General features: G+C 42.7%; 1 protein-coding gene across 5 annotated transcripts in view; it reads left to right on the plus strand.

The window, feature by feature from the left end:
* Window positions 1-25595, plus strand: part of IQSEC3 (IQ motif and Sec7 domain ArfGEF 3) — a 103066-nt gene that overhangs the window by 1281 nt on the left and 76190 nt on the right. The gene's annotated exons all lie outside the window — the stretch shown is intronic.

Genomic DNA, 25595 nt, shown 5'->3' on the forward strand with positions numbered 1-25595 from the left:
CATGCATGTGTAGTAAACAAGGATGAGCATTCCTGCACTGTAGCTGGTGGAAGAGGCTACTACCGAGGAGTCGCATTTGCTTGGATTATGTGTCCCGTATATGCCGTCAGTTCGCCAGCTGGTAGTTACAACTGCACTCGGCATTGTGCTGGCCTTGGTTTAGGCACCTGGAAAGCAGGGGAATGTTTTCTGCTTGAAGCCAGTTAGTGAACTTAGGAAGGGAAGGTGATTAGTTTCTGATGTGGCTTCTTTCACGTGAGGAAGAAGCTAATGTAAGTAGTACAACTGGAGCTGCTTTTCCTTTCTGGAATGAGCCCTATTGTTTTGCTTATAGTAATGCCAACATAAAGTACGCAGGACAATGTATAGCCCCAAACGTCTTCCTTATCTCTTTTGACACTTTTTTTAAAAAAAGGGCCCCTTCTCTGTCGTGTTGGCTTTGAGCACAGAAGCATAGCTATGATATGGAGCTTGATTTTTGGACAGTGTAAGTAGAATTACACCACTTCACAACAGCAATCTATCACATGATTCTGTGAAAACCAGTAGAGAAATTACTATTGAAAGAAATACTATTAAAGGATTACGTACAGTCAAGGCATGCTTGGATCCCAAAAGACAGGTCCATACACCTAAAATACTGCACCGTAATGATTCAGTTTTGCGATCACACCTTAAAGGAAGCAAGTGTATTAAAATACTCAGAGTATTGATACAGGTAGTAAGCATTTGCAGGATCTGGCCCTTATTCATCATGCAGTGGATGAAGTTTTAAAAAGACGTGGGGCCAGATCCTGAGCTCATGCTGCTGTAAATCCAGAATGGCTTAGTTGAAGTCACTCAGTTGAAAACAGTGAGAAATCTGTATAAAAATGAATAATCAACCTCATTGTTTTTGAAATAGTGAACCCCTGCAGTGAGGGCTCTGTTAGAAATGTCGTATTAGCAAGGGCTTTCCTTTCTTCCAAACAGAGTTTCTAGCATATGTCATTACACAGATTGAAGAATCAATTTCTGCGCGTAAATCTAAATGTCTCTTCCTTATCCGAGCTTTTTTGTCGTGAGGTTTGGTTGGGACAAGAGTCGTGGATCTGTTCTACGTATCAAAAGGCACAAAGAGAAGTGCGTTAAGAACACAGCTGATCACTGACATATCGTACCACAATCTATAAATAACAGATAGATAGATAGATGGATGTAGCCTTTTTGTGGAAAGTCAGGGCTGCTGCTGGGGATAACAGAGCAATCCCTGCAGCGCTCTTCACCCACAAAGATTGAAATAGCCTGCTTCTGTTTCCTTCTATAGCATAGGCAAACCAAAGTCTTTGTATAGAAAGGGAAATAGGAAAGATGCAAAACAGTTTACAGTTCTCACTCCTGCAGGTTCCTTTTTTTCCCCTTGATTGTGTACACCGGGTTTCATCCTCTCTCATCTCTGACTGTTAGAAGGAAATCAAAGGGACTGCAAAGCCTAACTTAAAGGCAACTCGAATGTGGAGGATCTTTCACCACCTTTTTGACAGCATGCCCAGTATCCCTTATGATCCAGCTGGCCAACCTGAGAGTTGTATTTTGGCTTTTGCGTGACAGCAGGGGACATGTACTTCAGTACCTACACAGATTAGGTGTCTGCGCTTCCTTCCTTCCTACGCAAATCTGAACGTCTTTTTCCCTGTAGTATAAACCCTGAAATTCAATGTCCTCTGTTTTTTTCCCCTTAGCCAAGAGTGTAAGAACTGGCTGCTCACTACAGAAAATGGCCACTCTAGACAGAACAGAAATGATATTTTAGCACGACAAGATGCAGTGGCTGAAATCAAGGGCTAAAGCAGCGCCCAGGCAGTGCCCGGCAATCACAACCCGGTGATGGGATTTCCTCTGCCTCTCACAAAACAGGAGGTTCTGGGCAGCATGTTTAAATGTACTGGTGGTGCCCCGTCTCACCTCAGACACAGCCCGGGGATTTTGCTCCATTTGATCTAGGATTGAGGTTTTTTGCAGCCCAGCTCACCTCAAGCCCTGGATAGAAGTCAAGAGCTGAGCTTTTGGACACATGTGACTATTCATGTCAAGTAGGGCAGTCTTCTGCAAGGGGCTTGGAAGAAGAAAACAACAGAATCATCTCTTCTTTTTAAGGGAAGTTCAGTCTTACTTTCGTTGTTAGCTCTCTTTAAAACTAATACAATTTTTGTTGTTGCTGTGTGTGTGTGTTTTTTATTTTTAATAAGAGAATTACATTTTTAAAGAGAATAAAAACACAATCCCTCCTCTAGAAGGGAAGAATTCCTGAGTTTTTGCAGAGGCACGCTAATTGTTGCCGCATGTTGCCTGAGAAAAGGTAGCACTGAGCTTACCTATGAAAGGAGAGACAGGAAGAAAGATTTTTGCAGAGATTCTGAGCAAGAATTAGGCTGATTATTATTCTGTGGCATCTGTCTCTTTCTACCTTAGGAATCTATTGCATAAGCGCCTCACAGCTTTAAAAACAAAAAAATAAGGTCATTCGTCATGGAATGTTTTGCTTCAAAAATACAGGTTGCTAAATTAGCATGGCTTAGATCACCCTTACTAGGCAGCCTCTTGTCTTAAGGGACCACCCGAAAGTATCGTCAAATGCCGTATGAATTTTCCTCCCCATCTTTATCAGAAAACTACTTTCTTTTCCAGTCCTCAGTAACCTTCATTGAGTATCAGAGAAATGCCACAGGGTTGAATTTAGCACATTAAGTCTAAATGGCCTGAATCTTGCAGTCTTTTTTTCAGTGGAACTCTCTCAGTGAAGCTCTGCCTATGGAAGGACTTCAGATTTTGAGCCCGTGCATTATCTGGAAAACTCACTTTGGTTAATACAATTAAATAATAGTTAACATTCGGTTGCTGTTTCTTCCATCGAAAGGTGTAGATGCAATTTATGAACATTCAGTGTAGCATTCAAGTCTTCTTTTAACCATGTCACCAACACTGAAAGCAGGTGTAGAAACAGTATTTGTCTGGCACGACTTACAGAAGCTAAGTAGATCCTTTAAATTATTAGTCTCTGTTTGCTCTGCAAGATCGTCTCATCATGCAAAACAAACTCTTAAGACTCTTGGAAGAAATTTTCTAAAATCATGTTTTCCCAGAGGTCTTAGAGCTCATTTGGATTTGCATTAGGCTGAAACCTATTCTATTTTATTTTGTATTGGTTTAGGACAGTATTTTTTATCTTATTACAGAGGCGTGTTTTAAAAGATGCTGTTAGAGGCACCTAGTTGGTGCTGTGGTCTGAGGCTGTTTGCTGTATTTTTGTTTAATTTCAAAAGCTCAATTATGTAACTTTGAAATGAAGATATTGCATATGCAGAGGTGCTGTTTTCCATAATTTTTCTTTTTAACTATGCATTAATGTTCTATTCTATGGATTATCTCCAGGGTAAAGGCATTAGACAAAATCCCACAGATTTCAATGGGTACTAACAATAACTGTAAATATTATGGCTCACTATTAACATATTTTGCTATATTTGCGCATTGCACCAGCACACACAAAGAAAAAAAAAAGGAAAAAAAAGGAAAAAAAGAAAAAAGGGGAAAAAAAAGGCCAGAGCAACTCTGAATTGCCCGTGTACCCCAGATACCCATTCCATTCATTTTGGGTGCACAAGGAGTGCTACATATGCCCTCTGCTTTCATTCTTTTGGATTCAGATTTCCCTCAGCCTATTTCAGAGTCTAACTCCCTTGAGCTTTCACACACCAGAAATAGTTGCATTGGGGCTGCCCTGGGTTCTGAAAATCCCCGCTTGCAATGCACAGTTTCAGCATCAGAAGTTATTTGGAGTAGAGCGCTGTAAGCTGGTTTCAAATGACAGGGGTTTGCATTGGCATAGCTGCATGGATGCCAAAGCCCTGCTTAGACAAGAATGAAATAAAGATTACAATGAGAGCAGAAAAGAAAGTAGAGTCTCTATGAATGTGTCCCATTTTAAGATATATCTGTACTGGTTCCATTCACATGGTAATCAGCCTAAGACATTCTTTAAGATACGAACACACCTGCGTCATATCTGCATCAGGGCCTATAAAGTCCCAGGCAAAAGGAATATGGAATTAATGATTCATAACAATATTATAAGAAATCACAGATGAGGCAAGAGAAGGAAAAAGTCTCAGCTTAGGAGGAGTTCAGGATGAAATTCTAGGTATAAAATTGCGTAGTAAAGATGGCATGAGGAATTCCCCCCACGGGGACAGGACTGCAATATGATGCTATATAATGTGCTGGCCAGAGAAACACACTATCAAGGCCTAAAAATGGCAGCCTTGGGAAGGAGTCTGTGTGCAGTACTGACTGTTGTGTTTGGGACAGATACTGCTGAGTTTGGTGTCCCGAGCCCAGCTAGAGCAGTCTAACAAAGACTCACGCTAACCTTAACAACAATAAGCCAGGGCTCAAAGCAACAGCAAAAAAGGTGAAATGTTTAATGCTTAAATGCAGGGCTGCATACGCATTGTTTTGTTTTTCTCGTGAGATGGAGATATTTTTATGTCACTCAGCTATACGCTCTGTTGCAGCCAGGATGCTCTTTGGTGGCAAGGGTACCTTTCTTGCACATGCTTTGTGTCGGCCCGCTTGGTGTCACTTTGGAGGTTAAGGCTCACGAGGGGACTTCAGGAGCAATGGGCTTGCATGGCAACACTGTTAGCAATCAAAAGAATTCATGCATAGCTGTTTGAAAATTGTATAAATGGAAAAATACCCCAGATGAATAGGTATTAAAGACACCTTTGAGAATTTCTGCCAGGTGACTCTTGGGCCAGCTGTCCCTTTCTTTGCAACACATGGAGCATGGAAGGACACGCATCGTTCTGAGATTGCAACAAGTGACTGATACTCCCTGTCCTTCACAAAAGGATGTGCACACGGGAATAGACAGTTTGGGCTTGGTACATACAGCTTATGCATGCAGCAAGTGGCTACTTATATGAGGCATAGATTGTACGCATTTTCACCTACACCCTAAACGAAATTATTTGCACCTTTATTCAGAGTAAGCCAGAGAAATCTAGCCTTGGGATGCTTTTCTAGTCCTTGGATGATGCCAGACCGGAGCTTGTTAGCGGGCAGTTTGGTCTTTGATTAATTTCGGCATCTCTCTACTCATTCAAAGGAAGTGTTTACCTGATAAAACAAAAAATATTTCTGCAATATACCTATAAGTACCTATAGACAAATGGATGTGTTAGATTGTAGCGATATGCCTATCTTACTTTTTTTTTTCCTTCTGCGTTGTAATCCAAGTAGAAACAGTGAAAAAGAGATACTGTCTCTATCTTAATCTTTCTGTACCTAGGGTTTATAGACCCTCTGCTTTTGCTGTTATTTTCCGTATAATTGCCTTGGTGCTTTTTTCCCCTTTCTTTTAGTTCAATGATGTTTTTTTTTCTGTTATTTTTTTCTCTTTTTTTTCCACCTTCATTCTCTGGTATGAAACCTTTTGTTGTTTCTCCCTTAGGAAAACATTATAGAAAGGCAGAAATATTCCTCTGTATAACGGATGGAAAATATTTCATTTGACATAGATTACCTGTAGCCTGTAATCGTGGCTTGGTCCACATTCCATGGAACCATGTAAGAACAAATGAGCAAACGAGAAAATAGTCATTTATGGAGACAGAGCCTGAAATGTGACTTTTTTTCCTTTCCTTTCATACCTTTAAAATATATATATATCTAATTTTTTCCCCCAAAGAGTAGTATCCTGAAACAAACTAATAATATTCTTATACTCATCTATTCTGGAATTTGTCATTTCATTTATCTAAGCCCTAGGTGAGAAAATGAGAGTTGGATTTGTTTTGAGCAAAGGCTCTGTTTAAGAGGCAGAAAGATCTTAGTTAGAGTAGTGGACTAACAGTCTTAAGATCAAAGTTCAATCCCTCCTAAATGTATTTTTAACAGTCTTCTGATGCTGGACAGTCCCTTTCATCTCTGTATTTTTTAAGATCCGTAGCAAAGCAATTGGGGATATATTGTTACAGATAAGAGTGGGCAGACAGATCAGGAACAATCCTTTTTATAATTTCAGCATAGGAAGGAGTATAAATCTCCTGTCGTTACTTGCAATGTGTACTGCAAAGCAATATGTGTATTTGCACGTACGAGAGAGAGAATGTATTTGCATGAGCGTTTGCCTACCGTAAATGTCTAAGAGCAAAGTTGAAACAGCACCTAGCTTCTGTGCCTTTTACATACAGAAAAGCAAATTGTCAGCTGGAGGAAATCAGTGTATCTTTACTGACGTCAATACAGCCATGGCAATTTACATCACCTGAGGATCTGTACCAGATTTTGTGCATCTGTCCTCACACACAAATACATATGCATCCACTAGTGTAAATGGGTGTTGACAATAGCAATAGACAGGAACTGATCACAGAGATAACACTGAACAATGAGAAAGCCATTAAACAGCGTTCTGATCCTTCATCTACTAGGTTTGTAATATTTTCCTATGGTATTTTAATTTAAGTTAAGCGTTTTGCCGCTGCAGGCTTATAAATATATAGTTGTTCTGTTTTATAATGTTCTTTTTCTGTGCTCTACCTTTTGTATACACTCACAGGCTGCTTCTCACACAGGTATTATTTTTATTGCCTTTGCTGAGATTATGTCCATTGATCAGCTGTTGTTTTCATGTGCTCTGAAGTTATAACTTTCTGACAGGGATAGAAGGGAATCAATATTTTCCATGATTAGTCACGTCTGAGAAAGGGTATTTTGGGGAAATTGAGCTGATTTTGAATAAGAAAGAAAAAGTGACAAACCTTATCCTTCCTGCCCTCTTCTAGGTGAAAACAAGGGGGTCTGTGAGCTGCAGAGCTAACGAAGCTTGGCTTCCAAAAGATTTGTGTCATGGTGACGTTTTCTAATGCCTGACAAGATGTGAGTTCTGATCTACGCTTCTCCTGGTGCTGAGGCTTTTATAACATCTCTCTCCAACATGGAGACTTCAATGTGAAATGAGTTCAGCTCGCTCTGAAGGCTTTCCCTCAGTGGAGAACCTACAAAGTTCTCTCTGTTCCACACCACCAGCTATTTTCATGGAACTTGTAAGAGGTTAATCTCTCAGAGACCACCATTACTCGCTCAAACTTGGCTTAGTTACAAAGTAGGAACCAACACAGAGGCGCATATGCACATGTGCACAGACAGAAAGACAAAGACACATGATTAGAAGGAAAAAAGAAAAGAATATATGGTCACGGAAAACCTATTTTGCTTAGGAATCCAGGCAAAAAAAGACCCTAGATAGTTTTTAAATTAGCTCTCCAGTACCTCAAAGTGGCTGAGCAGTCCACTCCAAATTTATGACATTTTCATGGAGCTAGTGTTCTGTGCGCCTTTTAAAAGTCTTGGAATATTAAAATTACAAAGAATTGGGAAATTACTGGAGGAATCCAGTGGGCACTAGGTGAAGGTTTACCATTGGCAAATTAGTCCTCCCTGTTACTCCTCCTGGCTTCACATATGAAGTTGGTGGATCATCTTAATGCACCTGCCAGGATTTGCATGGTCATGGGCTGCTGCTGACACAATCAGTACTAAAGAGGTTGATTTATATTTGCAGTAAAGCATCTCTGTCATTCTCAAGACTAGTAGAAAATTGACACATAGAATGTTATGGATCTTAAGGAGGCTTGGGGTTTTCTGTGCTTTGGATGTTTTTCTAAATTTCTGACCATTCTATTAAAATTCAGGACCTTGCTGTCGATCTGTTTGTCTCTCTCATGTCGATTTCCAGGCAGTCCTCCAAAGCGGTTCACACTATTCTGCTCCAGTGAGAGAGTTGCTCTGACAGTACCTCCTTCAGCCTCAGCATCCAGCATCTTCTTGCTGCTGTGCCTGCATGGGCACCGCCTCTGTGGAACATTCTTGGATCTGCCTCCTGAAGAGGTGTGGTTTTGGCACTGAGATCCTTAGTGGATGCTATACGTGATGACATTTTGCAAAAGAGAGGTACCTCTCCAGATCTGTGGAGATTATTACCTTTCTTTCTACTTCATTTATGGAACCAAGCTCAAACCTTTCTTTCCTTTCTTTTACCCCTCTGTGAGAAATGCTGTTTCTGTCTCTGTTGGGCTGCTCCAGGAAAAGTTTCATCTCTTCAGTCAGTTCAGCATCCTCACAAATGCCCTTGTCTTTCATTTGCTGGTTTTTAATTTGCAAATCCATTCCCAGTAGGACACCAGTAAATTGCCTGTGTCTGCCTAGGTGCTCACATGGCCCCCTTCACCATAGTAACTGAGTATCTGGATTTGTCCTGAGGCCCCATGCTGATATCCATGCACACTGGACCACTAACCTTCATCTGAACTTGCAAAGAATCTGAGGAACCTCTCTTCTCTGAGAATTCCTTGGTTCTCATGCCAAAGACCTCTCTACAAGCAGTTTTCTTCAATAATGTTTTGAGCCAATAAACCTATATCAAGTCAAACTCCTAATATAGATAGACCGAATGGCTCTGATCAGTAATTTGCACTGTTTTAAACTCCAGGTAAGTCTAAGAGACAGATTCACTTATCAATTAAATGCAACTAAGTGGCTGAACTCATTAACATATTTGAAGGGATGTGAGATAACACTCATCATCTACGTTAACAGTTCTACTTGAACTGACTTCTGTCCCACCACTGGAGCTAGTTCATTTGAGTTAGCTGTTAGCCTATCACGTTCTGTGCATGCTTGCCATGCCACTCATTTGGGATGGCACAGCCAACTGCTGTAATGTTTCCCCCAAGAATTCTTTATTACTCATTTGGGAAAATACTGATCTCCGTGTTAGCTGCAGCAACATCCACTGCTGGTCCCTTGTTTCTGCCAAGAAAGGAGTGTTTGTCAAGCTGAATACATAAATATTTGACTTAGTAGACACGCTCTGGTTGGAACTATTCTATCACCTCTGTCACCTCATTTACCATGGCTCTTATGCTGACAAGAAGACAGGGAATACCAGATTGTGTCCTTGATGGATGAAAAGCATTGGCAAACTCCCCCCCCCCCCAAAAAAAAAAAAAACCCACAGAAAACAACCCACATTATCAGACATTTAAAGGTGTTTTCCCTCCCGAATATGGAGGAAAGAATCTACTCCTTTTTTAAGGAAGGGATCAGACTTATGCTGAACTCGAGTTGCTTTCAGCAAGTTATTTTACTGGTCAGCAGAAGAGAGGAAATATTAGTAACGGGAAGAATGGAAGAAGAGGATGAGAGGCATCTACTGTGTGTCTCTACTCTCTGCTAAGGGCAACCTTTAGGCGGATTTTAAGTCTGTATTAACCTGCTCTTCAAATCCCAATCCTGAAAGCATGGCTGTGGCATTGCCTCAGGACTGCATCCCAGGGGTGTGAGCATCTGCATGCTCTCCAAAGCCTGCGCAGCAGTCACAGAATAGGTATACCATGCTTCTGGGTTCTGCAGAGGTTGTCTGTGCACGGAGATACAAGCCAGCAGAGGAGTGGACAGCAATGCAGAGGAGTTAAAAGGGTAAGGAGAAACTGGGAAACTAGATTGCAGGAGTACCAGGAGCCTCAGTAACCTTACCCTGCAGGGGCTGTGAAGTGCTTGAATGCCTGGTTCTTTTATGTGTGTGACTGTAATGATACTTTAATGTAGCTGGGGGGAGGGAAGGAATGACAGGGGTTTATGTTCTATTTTTATGAGGCTTCCTACTCAGGAGAAATTATTAATAAACAGCACACACTGAACATTACTCTTAACAGATACTGACTGCTTGAAGCTACCTTTCCAGTCTGCAAGCCCTGTGCTCAAGGAAGGAGCATGCTACTGTATGCCCAGAGTCTATGTGGCTAGCTCTCATCACTGTGGGATGTGAGTTTTTTGGATCTCATGAAGAAATTTAACAGGCATTTTGACCAAGCAGTTTAGCCTGATGGCTGTGTGGGAGATCTCCAAGAGGTATCCGGAGCGCTAGGAGAAGACAGTGGAATAGGCTGGAGAGAGCATCCCTTTCAGGATGCCCCCGCCTGACATTAGCACCTGCTTTTCAGACTAGATGTTGGGGACCATAGCCACCTTCAACCTTTCACAGGATGTACGCACAGAGAACAAGTCCCTGTCCACATGCTGGTGTAAATCTGTCAGTGTGTTCCTCTCACTGTTTTGTCTAATTGACAGCAGGGCCCATTCTTAATTGTCTTCCTCTTCTGAAGTTGTTGTCTCTTTTGTGACATGGGTTTGAAATGCTAGCAAATCCTCACTGAGCAGTTCACATTCCAGTACCTCAAGCACAAATGATAATATGACTTACAAAACACTAAGGAATCAGGGCCATTCTTCTGCTGCCTTTTTTTTTTTTTTTTTCTCCCCAAGGCTTCATTGCAAGCTGCTATGGCCAACTCTCGTATCTAACACCAGAAACAGCTGCATTTCAGAGATGAGCACATTTACACGGTAATGTTACATTTTCTAAATTGTTTAGGGAATAGTGCACTTATTGGCAGGTGGGATATTGCCAGTGTATGTCCCTACCAATATCTAAAGGTGCAGCAAGTAGAAAGTATGTAAGCTTTTCCTCTAGTACATCTCTCCCCATGACAAGATCTTGCTGCAGGATGGATAATAGAAAGACCATGCAAGAATAAGTAATAATAATACCACCGACTCTTCTGCATCACTCTTTATCAGTAGATCCTTCAGTGCTTACAAAGGCAGTACTCATTTTACAGAAGGGGATGAAGAGATGGAAAATGTTTTGCTTGAGTTCACCCAGCTATCCAAAGCTGAGAGTAAAACCTGTGTCCCAGGGCTCTGATCTGTCAAGTAGGCTGTAGTGCCTTGAAAGAAGGAGACATACAGGACAAGAAGTGTTAAATGTTACGAGGTCACTTCTGTGGCATAAATAACACTGCCCTAAATGCTGAAATCTGATTCACTCTCTGGACAGCTTGATATCAGGAAGAGTTTTGCCCAAGTAACAGTCTAGACCTTGGCCAAAAATCCCTAACAGCCACTTGTGATTGTTGTCATATGTATGTATGTATTAGAAAGAATGAGCAGTGGAGGCTGGAGATAAAGTTGAGTCTTGAACGTGAGCAATTCAGACACGTGGTTTCAGGTTGACAGGGCTGTGAATGTGTATTACATGAAAGTCCAGCAAGGTTTACAAAGGCAGCTAGTCCAGAAAGAAAGGGTGTCTGAGTCAAAAGGTGATGTCTAAGTTGCTGGAGTGTGTTTTGCTTCTTGCAGCAATCAATTACAGGTTGCAGAGAATGATGTGGGGAGGGGGTAGAGATACAAGGGTAGTTTGAGAGCCTACAATCTCTGCTGTTTCAGTCTGGTTAATGGGAGACAGCTCAGTAAGCTCGCGGAAGACACCAAAAATCATTCCTCTCGTGGGAGCAAAAGGAAAAGCCTCCCACAGAGGTAGGCACTGCATGTGAGCTAGGGAAGCGGAAAGTAATTATCACAGCTGTGCATATGAATAAGTTGACAGAGTGCCTTCTCCAAAAACCACTGCCTAGCAAGATACAGCTCCTTCTTTCCACAGCTATATTTTCCCTCCCCCTTTGCTGTTAAATACAGAGCCATTCTGGGGTCTGTTGCCTTCGTCCCCTCCTCCCCTGACACAATCAGCAGTCTGTGCAAACAGCTAGTCCAGCAGACAGATTCAAAGTCTTGCTTGGTCAGATTCTTCCTGCCTCATCCAAGGAGAACTCTTGCATGACTGATATGTGTAGTTTAATGGAGGCTGGGCTGAGGGTTCTTCTGGTTTCCAGTAATAAAAAGAGCACTTGCTCTTCTCCCATCACTCTGGTTTGTGGCACAGTGCTTGATGGTAAAAAAGTTCCATTAGCTCAGTCTGATTTTCTCTTACTGTCCCTTTATACAGGGACTTGTCTTACGACGTGGCGTTTTGGCAGGCCTTTGTTTTCAGTAAGTATTGGGGCAGACTCCACCGCTTTATAAACCTGAAGGGTGCTCTTTGGCACGCTGTCATGCATGTATGAAGGGGGGACACATTTGGGGAATTTTTCTGCAGCTTGGATCCATTTCCCACAGTCAGGGGATGTATTTGGTATAAACCTAGCCTGCACTTGGGAATGAAAAGAGATGACGAGAGAGATCTGGAACAAGGGCAGGAATACCTTAAGGATACAAATGTGCTTTGGATTTTTCTGGAGTTCCTTTCTCTTACTAGCAAGGAGTTATTTATGGTGGTTGCTTTTTCCTCTCAGCTTGCATTGTAGGAGAATAACGATTTCCTCCACTTGAAAGGACTCTGCACCTGAGAATCAGGACGTCACTCTCTTTCCTTTATCTTCCAGCTCTATTTGTTATTTCTCCATTCCGATTTTATTTGCTGCTGTTTTGAATTCCTTGGGGTGAACACTAGCAGGAGGCACAATTAGTAACTGTCCCTTGGGATGCAGGATAATTGGAGATATCTCAAAAAAAGAAAAAAGCTAAAATATGACCAACTCATGACATTTCTCAATTATTACTCCTTTTATTAACATTAGGAAGAAAAGTTAGGACCTGTTTGGCTTCTGATAGCAACAGCAGCATTTGAAATGATACCAGAAAGAATGAAACTTGCCCTCAGGAAGAGAATATGGACCCCCTCTCACAACTTCAGTCTTCTTTCAGACAGTACCTCTTTTTCATCCTTACTTGCCTGGCCCCTGCTCCTCTTTCTCCTGGCAGTTACATCCTCTTTTTCCCACAAAACCACCATTCTGCAGCTGTGCTGCGAGAGGCCAGTAGTGCAGATGGCAGCTACACCATGATGGCAGCACAGGAATACAGCACTGCTGAGAGCACGGCTGTGATGAAGGCTTCTGTTGCTGGATTCCAAGGTAGGTGTTGACGGGAGGATGGGGAGCATGGCACATCTGCAGGGTCTGAATAGTGAATCAGTAGGGTGAAGGGGCACGTGACTGATGCACCCGAATCCCCAAGAGAATACATCTTCCTTCTGTGTTTCCCTCTAGACATACATATCTTTGCAGAGAGGTGAAGTCTGAAGGAATGAGGGCTACAAAAGTAAATCAACGTATATATTCACTCACGACTAGCTGGGTGAACAGTCTTCAGTGCTTCATGTCAGTTCATGTCCTGTTTTTACATCTGAAAACTTACATGGGTTTCAGGAATCCAGTGAATTAACAAAATCAACATTAAGGAAAGATTGAAAGTAGGATTTACCCAATCATTTAAAAAACGACTTATATTTGACTGTTTTGTTTAGTGGTGTGGTGATGACTACAGAAAAAAATAAATATCTCTTTTGACCTGTGTTTTGTGCTTCAAAGAATAAGTGACCACATTCTGAACCTGAGACTGAGAAGGCTCCAGAGACAGCTTTAGAAGACAGCTTTAGAATAAGCAAAAAGGAATTCATGCTACAAGAAGGAAAGAACTAAGTGTAGGCTTCTAAGTAAGAGGAAGTTGAGCTTAGGGAACTTCTGACAGTGCACCAGAAAACAGGTGGGCTCTAGAGGCAAACAAAATGCTGACCCGTTACCCAGTTCCTGCTATCAGCTGAAACAAAGAGCCATAGCTGCATATCAGAAAACTGATACTACTGAAAGTAAATGTTGCATTCCTCAGTATCATCTGCCAGACCACAGGCCATAGAGCTAAAAGATGTTTCAATGTTCCTTGGCACTCCATTTCTAAGGTATTTTAGTAGGCAATCTGGCAGGTTCTGTAAGATCCTCAGCAGCTGCAGCTTTGTTTCATCACAAACTTTATGGATGTATTTGTTGATACTAACACCATAGCAGGGGATGCTCTTATTTAAACTGAAACAGTGCATTTTGTCTGCTGCCACTACCTTCTGCTGGGCAGGGAAAGCTTCGAAGGCAAGAAGTTCATGAAGTAGGTGTCATGCCTGGAGGCTACCTTGACTTTGCTCATTGAAGTGAGCTTAGTGACTTGTGTCAACCCTTGCAGTGTAGGTATTTCCCCAACTGGGAAACTCAAGTTTGATCAGCAGAGTTGCTGCACAAGTCCAGAACTTCATTTACAAGGTAGGAGTTGCTGGTCTGAATTGAGGTGAATGTGAGAGGTCTGCAGTTTGAGGAGGAGATGCAGAGAACTGGCAGCGGTGATATTGCAGGACTCAAAGAAAAATGTTGCACCAAAGACTAGTAGATGCTGCATGACTGGCAACATTGGTGAGAGTGCTTGAAGGAGCAAGACTTGAATAACACGGGAAAGCCTAAGGCTGGATTCTAATGCACCAGCAGACCTGTATGCACAATCCAAACTGGAATATCATGGGATAACAGAGGAATATCAGAGATAACAGGGCTTTCTATGTCAGCAGCAGAGCTATGTGGGTGGATAGGTGTGGACTAGCAGGATTCAGTTGTGCTGGCAGTCACACAGGTGCTCAGGACTGGGCTGGTGTAGGTGCTGCAAGTGAGGAGAAACTGCAGAGCTGCACAGGGGAAGCCTCACCTGCACTGTGCTCGGCACCAAGCAGTTGTTATTAATCGTTCACTTTCCCAAGCACTGATATTCATACAAATTATGAAAAAAAGGTTCCTCAGATGCAGCAGGAGAGGCTCTTTAGCTTCATATTTATGAACTTAGATAAAAGAGAACTTGATATGAATCTGGAAAAGTAGCATCTCAATTTTATCATGCTCATCATGATGATGAGTGCCCGCGTAGGTTGATTACTTGCTACCGACCCCTCCCTTTCTCTCTTCCTTTGTAAGGTTCTACCTCTCAGGGAACTCCTTTTCAGTGAATGGTTCAGGCTGGTCTTTGTCTTTTCAGCCTTGTGATTTCCACTAGCACCAAGACAGAAACTGCCTCATTTGCTAAGAGATATTCTAGTTAATAATAGCAGGTCCTTCCACTGAGGATATTTCTGGCCAGTTTTGCAGGATGGGAATGCTGTTCCAATGGCACAATGCTGGTGCACAAGTGGGAATGCTTACACCCTTTTGTGTAACTTGTGTTGACACACGATCTATTCACCAGACAGCTTCTGATGCCCCATGTTGCTCACCAAATCGTAACTGTGATGGTAGAAAGAGTGTTGCAATTCCACAGTCAGCTGAAAATCTCCTGTGTAGAAAAACACACTGAATTTCCTTGACACAGGTTTTCTGCATGTGCATTCATTGGCTGTTTGGGGATTTGACTATGAAAAATCCAAACATTTTCTCAATCAGGCTTTTGATGTTGTTGTTTTAATTATTAATTACATAAGAATAGGTTTTCAAGAAAAAACAGATCAAGCCATCTCCCAAGCAGCATTCAAAACAGATTTTCTACAGAATTAACTATAGATCTAAAAAAGAAAATTACTCCCATACTTTGTCTGTTCCCAGTGTCTCCCGAACAGTGCATAATACTGGTTCTGTTTACTTTGACGTAAATTGAGAGTAACCCTTCAACGCAACGAAAGCAGCCCAGTGGAAGCCCATGCCATGAACAGACGTAAGTGAGGAGGGAGCAGAGGCCCTTGGAGTTCTACAGGGCCCACAAGCAACAGATGCAGATTTAATTAAACTTTTAGTAGCTGGATTGAACAGTCAAGAGGGAAGACTATTTCAGCCTTGGTAGAAATACAGGCTGCATTGCTAACTAAAAAATATCTTGAATAAGCAAACAAGAAAGAAGGGTTGCACTCTAGTCAACAATGCCTGTAGTCAGTAAGAGAACAATTCACTGTGGTAATGGATGTGGCATGGGTCCCAGTGCCACAGCAGCTGTTCTGTGCACTGCTGCATATCTCTGCATATCTCAAAGGTCATACCCATTCTGGTTCTATCACCAGTGAGACAAAGATATACCAGGAAACATTTTTTTTCTTTTAATTTACCTTTTTTAGGCCCAACAGATATTTGTTTTCCAAACACTCAAAGCATGAAGTCTTTATTCCCCTATTAACTCATTTTTGATGGAGAATAGAGTCAGGATATTGGAAAACCACAAATTGGAACATCACAGGAAGACAACACTGACAGAACTGCTTTCCTTCCACACTCCCATTATTTAATTTTCCTTTAAAAAGGAAAAAAAAAGTCATCATCACCAAAACCCTTCCAAAACAGAACAGAAGTTACCCTACTTTCATCTCCCATCCACAACTTCTTCCCTAATACCCACTGTCAAGACCAAAAGCCCTACCAGGTTCCTTTCAGTAAGGATCTGACACTAAAGAAAAAGGTGGTAAGGTTGAATAAAACCTGTGAGATGAAAGGATGTCTGAAATTTAAAACTCAGTGCCATATGAAGGCAGCATTTATAAATGCTAAAGAAGCAAAACACGTTATTTTGCCTTGCATTTCCCCAGAAAGCATTTACAGGTACACGAGTGCAACAGTCAGCCTTTTATAACATATGCATAGTTTTTCATCTACTTACTCAGTTGCCATCATTTTGCCTCTTTCTTTGGCAGACTGAGGGTCTTGAGACAGACTGAAAGCTTTCCCAAGGAGAGCTAATAAGGAGAACATTGATAGAAAAACTCGTTAAGACAAATGAGTTTCAGGAAAGTGATTTACGCTGCTGAATTTGTAGAGGATCTTGCAGTCATTCCAGCCTCAACACTGTCTGACAGCAGTTGTTTTTATGAAGGAAGTTAAACAGAAGCCTGACTGCTGCCTAGGCCTTTCTTGCAGAAGGCTGGGTTAATTAAACAAATAAAGCAAAACAATAAACAACTGGAAAGAGAACATGATGTAGCAGCTAATGCTATCAACTGATCAGACTTACTACAATTCAGAGGTGCATGCCACCCAGGAGTCACAAAGCCTCGGTGCATTCTGCAGGATGGCATTTGGACATCAAAAGTTGCTGCTACTGGGCCAGATGGCCTTACTGCTGGAGCGTGTTGAGCAATCTATTCTTAGATGCCAGCGTTACTGCTTCATGGAGAGCTAAGGGTGATGTGGCAAGTTCCCCGTTCTCAAATGTGTTAGTATGGCTTGATCCTGGAGGTTTGCAATTACCTCACAGCCACTTGTACTTCGTAATGGAGCCCATCAGTGGAGATGTCTGCAGATTCGTCTGGGAGCAGCCTCCAGATGCATTTGAATTTCAATTCTGTTAGTCTGTACAATTCTTCTTTTTCTTTCTTCCAGACTGTATCCTCCATCTCTTTCTATTATTAACAGTTTCTCATCTTTACTTTCATTGGAGCACTCCTTGGATTGATTTAAAAGCCCTGACTTAATTAGCTGCCAAGGCAGAATTGGGATGCCTAAAACCCATGATGCCACTCCACATCCATCTCCTGTGCTTCCATCACCCTCTGTTCCTTTCCCTTTTTTGTCTTGCTCTTTGTAGGTTTTTCTTCTTATGAGTCCCCCATTGGTCAAAAGCATCCCATAGCGAGAAAGAGAGAATTTTTATTTTGTCTGAGGTCAAACAATAAATTTAAGTGCCATCCTCTTGATCTTTGTGAGATGCTGAGGCTGCCACAGTCTTTCTGTGCCTTTACAAGCAGAAGAAGGGCTGAGGAAAGGGAATGAAGTGCAGGAGCCTCCTGATTTCATCCTGATACTTGGGGCTCTCAGTACCAGCCTCTACAAAGTTACTGATTCTATTTTTCTTTTCCAGGCAGAAGCATCTGTGCAGTCGATATCTAGCCACAAAAATCCACAGAACCTTTATTCTATTTGCACTGCAGGCAGCAAAACACTTTCCAACAAACTTGGAGCCTCTAGCAATAGAGCAAAAGAACAAGAGAAACACAACTTGAAAATGACACAGAAAGAGAGCAGAGGAAATGAAGAATATTGCAGAAATTTTAATTACTGCAGAAGTAAGATGTCATAAATACAACTCAATGACCGTAGAAAGCAAGCCATGGTGTCATCTAGAAAGAGGGATGATCGGCAGATAATGAGACTGAGGGATGGCATGAAAGAATATGACAAAATCTTTGGGCTTAGAATCTTCCAGGGGAAAAAAAAAAAAAAGAACAGTGGCAAAGACTTAAATGCACATAATCAAACTCCTCCCTCCCCTGCCATAACACCTCAGGGACCGTGATTAAGGAACATAAGTCTTTTTCTAGGCATTCCCATGATTTTGTTCAGAGCACTTGGCACATGAGAAGACCAAGCTGTTTTGTTGGTCTAAGATGGCCTGCATCTTTCACGTCTGCATAGAGACTACCAAACTCTGGGTACTATATAAAGGAGAAAAAAACCCAGAGCGTTTCAAATCACCATCACCCCTTCTCTGCTTACTAGCGTCTCATTAGCACCTCTTGCCCTCAGCTGTGCTTTAGCTTCTAGAAGTTGAGGAGTCAGTCTAACTACAGACATACTTTCACACCTTTAAGAGTTCAGCGTTTGGTTATGGAGTAGAAGGTGATAAGGAAGGACATAAATAATTGTCTTTACCATTTTAAGGATCGTGAAGGAAAACAAGGCTATGACACTGAACTGCTGAGTAAAGAATATTGAGGAATATCCTGCCAAGCTTTATTATCTTACCCATTCCAGCCAGCCACCATTGGATTTCTGGGCAGATTTCCAGAATCAGTGTAATGCAGAACTGTACACATATGAAAGCTTAGCTCATCCTGTAGTCACTTTGCTATTTAATTTTTCTAAGGAATGTCTGGCATGCAGTTGCCTTGTGTGCATGGCCCCTAGCAGTGACCAGTGTCACAGATCATCTGCAGAGCATCCGTTTGATGCAACTGTCATAGGCCTCCTCTTCCAAGCATGCCCTCAAGGTGCCCATTCCAAAGGGTTCTACTTCTCCTCTAAAATCCCAGTTCAACAGTCTGTTAGAGGCTTTGGTGTGCTTTTCACAGGGGCTCTTACAGTGCAGTGCAATTAAATTTCCATTAGTTTGTGACAGTTGCATACAGTGAACTTTATCAGAGAGATCTTTGGCATTCATACCTTACTCTGAAGCACTAGTTTAAGCAGTTAAAAATTTGTCTCCCTCCATACACAACCTTAATGAGGCTTTTCAGAAGCATTCCCCCACTTAGGAGTTTGTGAATTAAAGAGTTCAGAGGATATGTAATTGGAAACAGTTCCATCAAATAATGGCTGCAGACTGGAATTCCCTTCTTGCCCTGAGGGACAATGTACTTTGTTTCCAAGCCAGAAGAATGTTAATTTCCATTTACAGAACCCTTCTACATTCGGAGTACTCAGACGGACCATTACCTGCCACTGAGACACGGCTGCCTCTGGGACAAAAGGCATCAGTCCCCTGTGATCAGAACTGCCATTTCTTGTACAAAATCTGTTGTGCAGGTGTTAGGCTAACCAACTGAGACCAGGCCATTAGATTGTGCATAGGAGCATGGCCCTGGTGATTTCTGGTAAACAAATGGAATTTGACAGAAGACTCCAGGTTTAGGCATGCAAGCATGGAGCTGAAAAAGCATCCATTTAGTCTTACTAGGAGTTCAAGTGACTTTAGCAGTACATCTTGCTAGGCACACTAGACCTTACAGTGCTATGCCGTGGCACTGATTCAGTGAAGGCTCAGCTGGAAGAGTGGCACCCACTGCAGCACACCCTTCCATTTTTCTTGGAAGTCTTCAACTGTATGCCTAGACTGATGCACTTAGCTTATAATAGTTGACATGAGTGCAGCCTGAAGAAGCATAGCTGTAGGACATTGAGTGTTGCTAAACAGACTCTTTTTGAGCTCAGTGAAGGAAGTCTAGCAACTGCAATGAAAACTTGTCACAGTCTGTTTCCTTTGGAGTCACCCTGATTCTGATTTTGCTATGAGTTTTGTTGTCCTAAACACAAAGATCTTGCTCTAATTCTTTTTAAAGGAGAGAAACATACCCTTGCAGGTGGCAGGAATGCAGCACAAGCATTGCCCAGTTTTGCTCCTAAAACATTTCCATCTGCCAGTCTTGAACAAGATGAGCCTCAATGTGCACCTGTTCTCAATATTTTCACATTTTTTTCTTCTATAAAGGATTCTCATTCTGTAGTTTCTACTGATGTGAGAAAACTAAATTATTAAACACAAGTGAAGGGGTAACTTCCCTGTTTGTAATCACACAGGCAAACTTGAAACCCTATATGATCTTCCAGTATATTTTGCTAGAGAGGGGGTTTGTTTAGATATCCCTGGCTCAGAGCTCCTCTTTACACAGCTGTGCAGCATACTGACTGCCAAATCCCACCTAAGAGAGAGCTACAAATTAATGGCACTCTCTCTGTCTCTCTCTTACCTACCCCCCTTATAAAACACTTAGAGGATTAATAGATGTGTTAAAAAAGTTGTGTATTGTTCCTCTTCTGAACAGCTGCTGTACATTTGTTGTGGTTTCACAATGGTAGGTAGCTCAGCTTCACCATGCCACTTCCGCACTCCCCATCATCAAAAGGCTGGGGGCAGAAAATGCAATGAAAAAAAGAGCTTGTAGGTTAAGATAAGGACAGGGAGATCACTCACCAATTACCATCACGAGCAAAGCAGACTCAGCATAGGGAGATCAATATATTTATTGCCTATCACTAGCAGACTAGAGCAGGGAGAAACTACAAGCAAACTAAAAACATCTTACCCTACTCACCTTCTTCTGCTTCCTCACCCTGAGTGGCGCAGGGGAGCGGGTAATGGGGGCTGTTGTCAGTCCCTAACACTTTGTCTCTGCCGTTCCTTCACGGTCACTCCGTGCCCCTGCTCCCTGCCCCTGCTCCCCGTGGGGTCCCTCCCACGGGATGCCGTCCTTCCTGAACTGAGTCTGCGGGGGCTGCCCACAGGCAGCAGCTCTTCAAGAACTGCGCCCACACGGCTCCGTACCACGGGGTCCATCCCCCAGGAGCAAACTGCCCCAGCACGGGTCCCCCACGGGCGGCAGCTCCCCCCAGACCCCTGCTCCTGCGTGGGCTCCTCTCCACGGGCTGCAGCTCCGGCCCGGGGCCTGCTCCTGCGGGGGCTCTCCATGGGCCGCAGCCTCCTCCAGGCCACATCCACCTGCTCCACCGGGGGCTCCTCCACGGGCTGCAGCGTGGAGATCTGCTCCATGTGGGACCGATGGGCTGCAGGGGGACAGCCTGCTCCACCAGGGGCCTCTACACAGGCCGCAGGGGAACTTGTGCTGTGTGCCTGGAGCACCTCCTGCCCTCCTGCTGCACTCACCTTGGGGGCTGCAGGGCTGCTGCTCATTTTCTTGCTCGTCTCTCCCAGCTGCTGCTGTACAGCAGTTTTTTGTTTTGTTTTGTTTTGTTTTTTCCCTGAATCTGCTCTCACAGAGGCACAACCAGCTCGGCTCTGACCAGCGGTGGGTCCCTTTTGGAGCTGTCTGAAGCTGGTTCTGAGCTGACATGGGGCAGCTGCTGGGCTCTGCTCCCAGAGGCCACTCCTTCAGTCCTCCCCAGTGCCCCCATACAAAACCTTGCCATGTAAGCCCAATAAAACCTTCATTGTACAGAATGTACAAGTAGAGCCACAGAGGGCAAAATATCTTCACTGTCTTCTTTGCTTAGCTGTGCCCCTCACACAGGTTGAGGACTTAAGACACTTAAGTCTAGTATTGCAACATTAATTCTTCTCTCTTTCATATCTTCTCCAGCAATCAGGTTTCTAACATTTCCCCTTCTCAATATGAATGCAATTACGTATGTCTCCATGGTTGCTACTGCTGCATGGGGAAGAACCTGTGACATGTCCCAGATCAATGAATAGGATTGCAATGTCTTTATCACAGCTACAGCAAGAAAGCAGACATCATAATGCCAGAGGATGGGGTGCAAGTGTGTGTGTGCATGTGTCTGTGCAGGGGCACATCTTCACAGGCTGTTCTGAGCAGTACTAACACCATTTTACAGGGAGGTTGTTTTCTCAGATAAAGTTCAGTCACTCTAAAGAGAGAGACGATGCTACCATGAGGGAGAAAGCACTGCACTTAGTTCATGAGGATGGAATTGTGCTACCAGAATAACAGCACCTGGTGGCTACTCTGCAAGAGAATAGCTTCTCCGTTGTAAGAAGTAACACAGCTTAGTTAGAATTCAGAAGCCCTTTCCACTGAGCACAAGCATAAGGATTTCTTGTAATCTTTCTTTGGCACCATTTGAGAATATATATGAACACTAAAACTGGCTAAGAAACCACCCACACATTTTCAATATATGATAAGGTCTCATGAGAACCTATGTCTTTCAGTAGAATGTGATGCGTAAGAATCAGCAGACTAGTTTTTGTTACTGGATTTTCCGTTGGAAAAGGAAGGATTTTCCATTTCATGTGGAAGGTCTTTAAAAAAGTAGACCAACATGAAAAATCTGAAAGTATTTCTTCTGGGCAAAAAAAAAGCATTTGTTTTCAGGAGAGTGTTTGGACTCTAGCAATTTCTGACCAGTTGTCATTTGATGCATTGTCATTCAGATACAATCATGACTGCTTTGACTTCTTTTGGCTTCAAGCGGAAGTGATATTGGTCATGGCATCTTTGGAGCTAGCTGTCAGAAAATGACGCAACAATTTTGCCTCTAATTGTACCCATTAACAGAGCAAGGAAACTTCCTACTCTTTATTCCAAGAATAGCAACAGTGCCTTTTGAGAGGGGATTAGCTGAAATTTCAAGTGTGCCAATACTTCTCAACTCTGAAAGCTCTCCCAGGCAGCAAGATTAGTCGGCAGAAGAAGGGAGCCTGCACAGCAGTGATGTGAATTGGTGTTGAGGATTGGTGACATAAGTTGCGATGTGCTGAGAACTCCTAACTATTCCATATGAACATGCATAGTGAGATGGCCTTACTACTGGCAGGCTCAGCAGAACTCCTGCCTCTGGGAATCTGCAAAGGTTGACAGCCTTCTCAAACCTAAAACCAAAGCTGAGGCACAATGCTAGATCAACATGGAAGGAGGAGAAGGCTGATTTCCACTCTGCATGCATCCTATGGCTGTTTGCTCTTGTGTTCTTTCATCATACTGGAAATTCAGCATACAGGAGGACTATGTGTTGGGATCAGTCATGGAAGAGGATAAATGTAATTTTATGGGGTCTGCATTTTATTTGTCTATGAGGTTTGATGAAGAGAGAATGTCTCAAGTGCTTGTATGAAAGTTTTTTGGTAATTGTTCCCATTGCCTGGCCAAGACTCATTTTGCTGGCTCTCCTTTTTACTTTTTCCTTGGAGAGCAGTGCCTATTAGTAATAATCAGTTAGTAAAAGAGATATATTGTCGCCCGTTAGGGCATGTTGCAACTTTTCAGTCTGGTTATTTTATTAAATCAACCCAAATTAAATATCTTGCTTATGCTGCACACTTCCCACCTCCTGATAAACCTTCTGCCTGAATGGAAGCAGGCGAGGTGTGAGAACTCAAGTAGACTGTTAATGTGTGCCTTGGGGAAAGTTACCATTTTTAATGATCCCATGAAATAGCTGCAAGTTCCAGACATATCCTTTATCTCTAGTTTCTTCATGCATACATGCCATCTGCTTTTTGCTTTATAGTAGGAAGAGGTAGAATGTTTTGTTTAAGTAGTCCTGGAAACTGGAGGAAATAATTCCAGTGACACCTATGCATTCTCATGAAGATCCTCTTTTAGCTCAAGCTGAGAGGGTTCTTTCTCCATAAGAAAACATCAGGGGCTCCATCCTCTACTCTCAACATACAAGCAGATGTTTAGCCAGGTGCTGCTGTGCCCATTTGCATGCTGCTGCAAGACTCTTACGAGCCTTAGAGGTGAAGTCAACAGAAAGGTGTTGCTTATGTGGTGTGCTGACAAACAACTGGAGGTTCTGGCTCTGTTAGTGGGGTTATATTTTGTCTTTTGGAGAGGAGAGTGGTTAGAATACCTGTAAAGCTAGCATGCTAGTAACAACCAAGCAGTACAGGTTAGGTTCATTCCTGTTCCTGTTGTTTATTAGTGATGTGAGCCCATTCCCATTTTTTGTTGCCTTCGTTTTCTGTAAAGGTTTGGTTTGCCTAGTCTGTAACAACCAGGCTTATGTTCCTCAGGTTCAAGTTCTTTTATCTTTTCAGTTTTTATTTTTTATTTTTTATTTATTTATTTATTTTTTTAGCCCTGCCAGAGCAAGGATGATGCTCAGTTCAGGTCGGCACAGCATACTAGTTCTAGGACAGACATACTCCTTTGGGACCACAGTTTAGGCTATGTAGAAGAGCACCAGGATTAACATGCCACTTCTTTCAAGAAGTGCTCAGTTCTGTTCCTTGGGGCTGCCTCCCAGTAAAGGAACTTACCATGACCTTTAGGGGAGCACCTGGCCAGGTGAGCTACTGGCAGAAGTGACTTGCACTCTGTTCACTAGAAAGTTTCTCCCTCATCTAAAGAGGCTTTTTGCTTTGCAGATTGTCACAAATCTGGGCAGGGGAAAGCAGTATGGGAGGGATAGATTTGACAGCTGCAAGCTTCAGCAGTTAAGCGTAGGCTGTTTCTGTCTCTTAATCAGTATACACGTTTCCCCCCACTCCCCGCCCCACCGCCCCGTAACCTGTTGAATTCTTTGTGCAGGTTTCTTCCTCCCCTCTGAAATGAATTCTTCTGGTTCCTGGTACCTTCTTAATCCTTTGCAGCAATTCGAGCAGCTGAATAGAGAGGAAGCTTGGGCTATTGCTTAGAAACCAGGACCGAGGCATTAGAAAGGTAGGAGCTTCATGCTACAGACAGGCTTGCTGTGTGACAGCGGGGAGATTGTATTTTCTCACTTTACCTCAGCTTCCCCCTGTGTGACTAGAGGAGTGTTACTCACTTCCCTTGCAGGGGGTAGCACGAGGTGTCTGCCAGTGGGGTTTATAAAGAGCTTTGAGACTGCTGCCTTTGAAAGATGAACAGTTTTGCTGCAGTGAGTGCTCGATGACTGGACATGTTTGACAGCACTTTGTGGAGCAAAGAAATGAGTGGGACTGTGCATTGTTGTCACAAAGGGGAGACAGTTTCTGAGACAGCTTTTGAAGCTGAATTCTATATATCATTTTAATGCAAGAGTATATTTTAATTTAGACACATATAAGGCAGGACAACTTCAAAAATTAGAGCAGAGGCTGAGTCAGGCAGCCATGCTGGAACATTTCTGGGCAACAGGCACTGCCCCAGGGCCAGCACTGAGCTTCGGTTTCCTATCCCAACAAGTGTTCTGGTGTAGGTTAAACAAAGAAGGACCGTGAAAAGTGGCAAGAATTACTTGGGAAAGCTCAAAGAACACAAAAGCAATGAGAGTGTTTTGCTAGTCTCTTACAGAGATTAATAATATGTTTTATATTAAATATGTTTTGATGATGGGTATGACATTCCAAATGCAATAGTACAATTTTCCAGTGAGAAGACTAAGAAAAAGATTTGAAGGCTGAAACTCAAATCCAGCTTAGCATTTTTGCAGGTAAGTTTTTTGGATTCAGAGCTCATTTGGGAAGGGAGAGAGACGTAGGTTCAAGTCCCTGCAGATTCAGAGCAAAGGTTTTCCTCTCCAGTCACTGTGAATTAGGTAGAACAGGAATGCAGCTCACTCAGTCTCCCACACACGGTATCAACAACCAGAAAAGCCCGTTATGCAGGTCGTACAAGACAATCAGAGGTCTCCTTTTGGCCTTCTGGCACACTCATGAGGGGAGGATGTAAGACAAGAGATGAGATAACTAAACACAGAGATCATTCC

This window comes from Anser brachyrhynchus (genome assembly GCF_964034855.1).
Source record: "Anser brachyrhynchus genome assembly, chromosome: 1".
NCBI lineage: Eukaryota > Metazoa > Chordata > Aves > Anseriformes > Anatidae > Anser > Anser brachyrhynchus.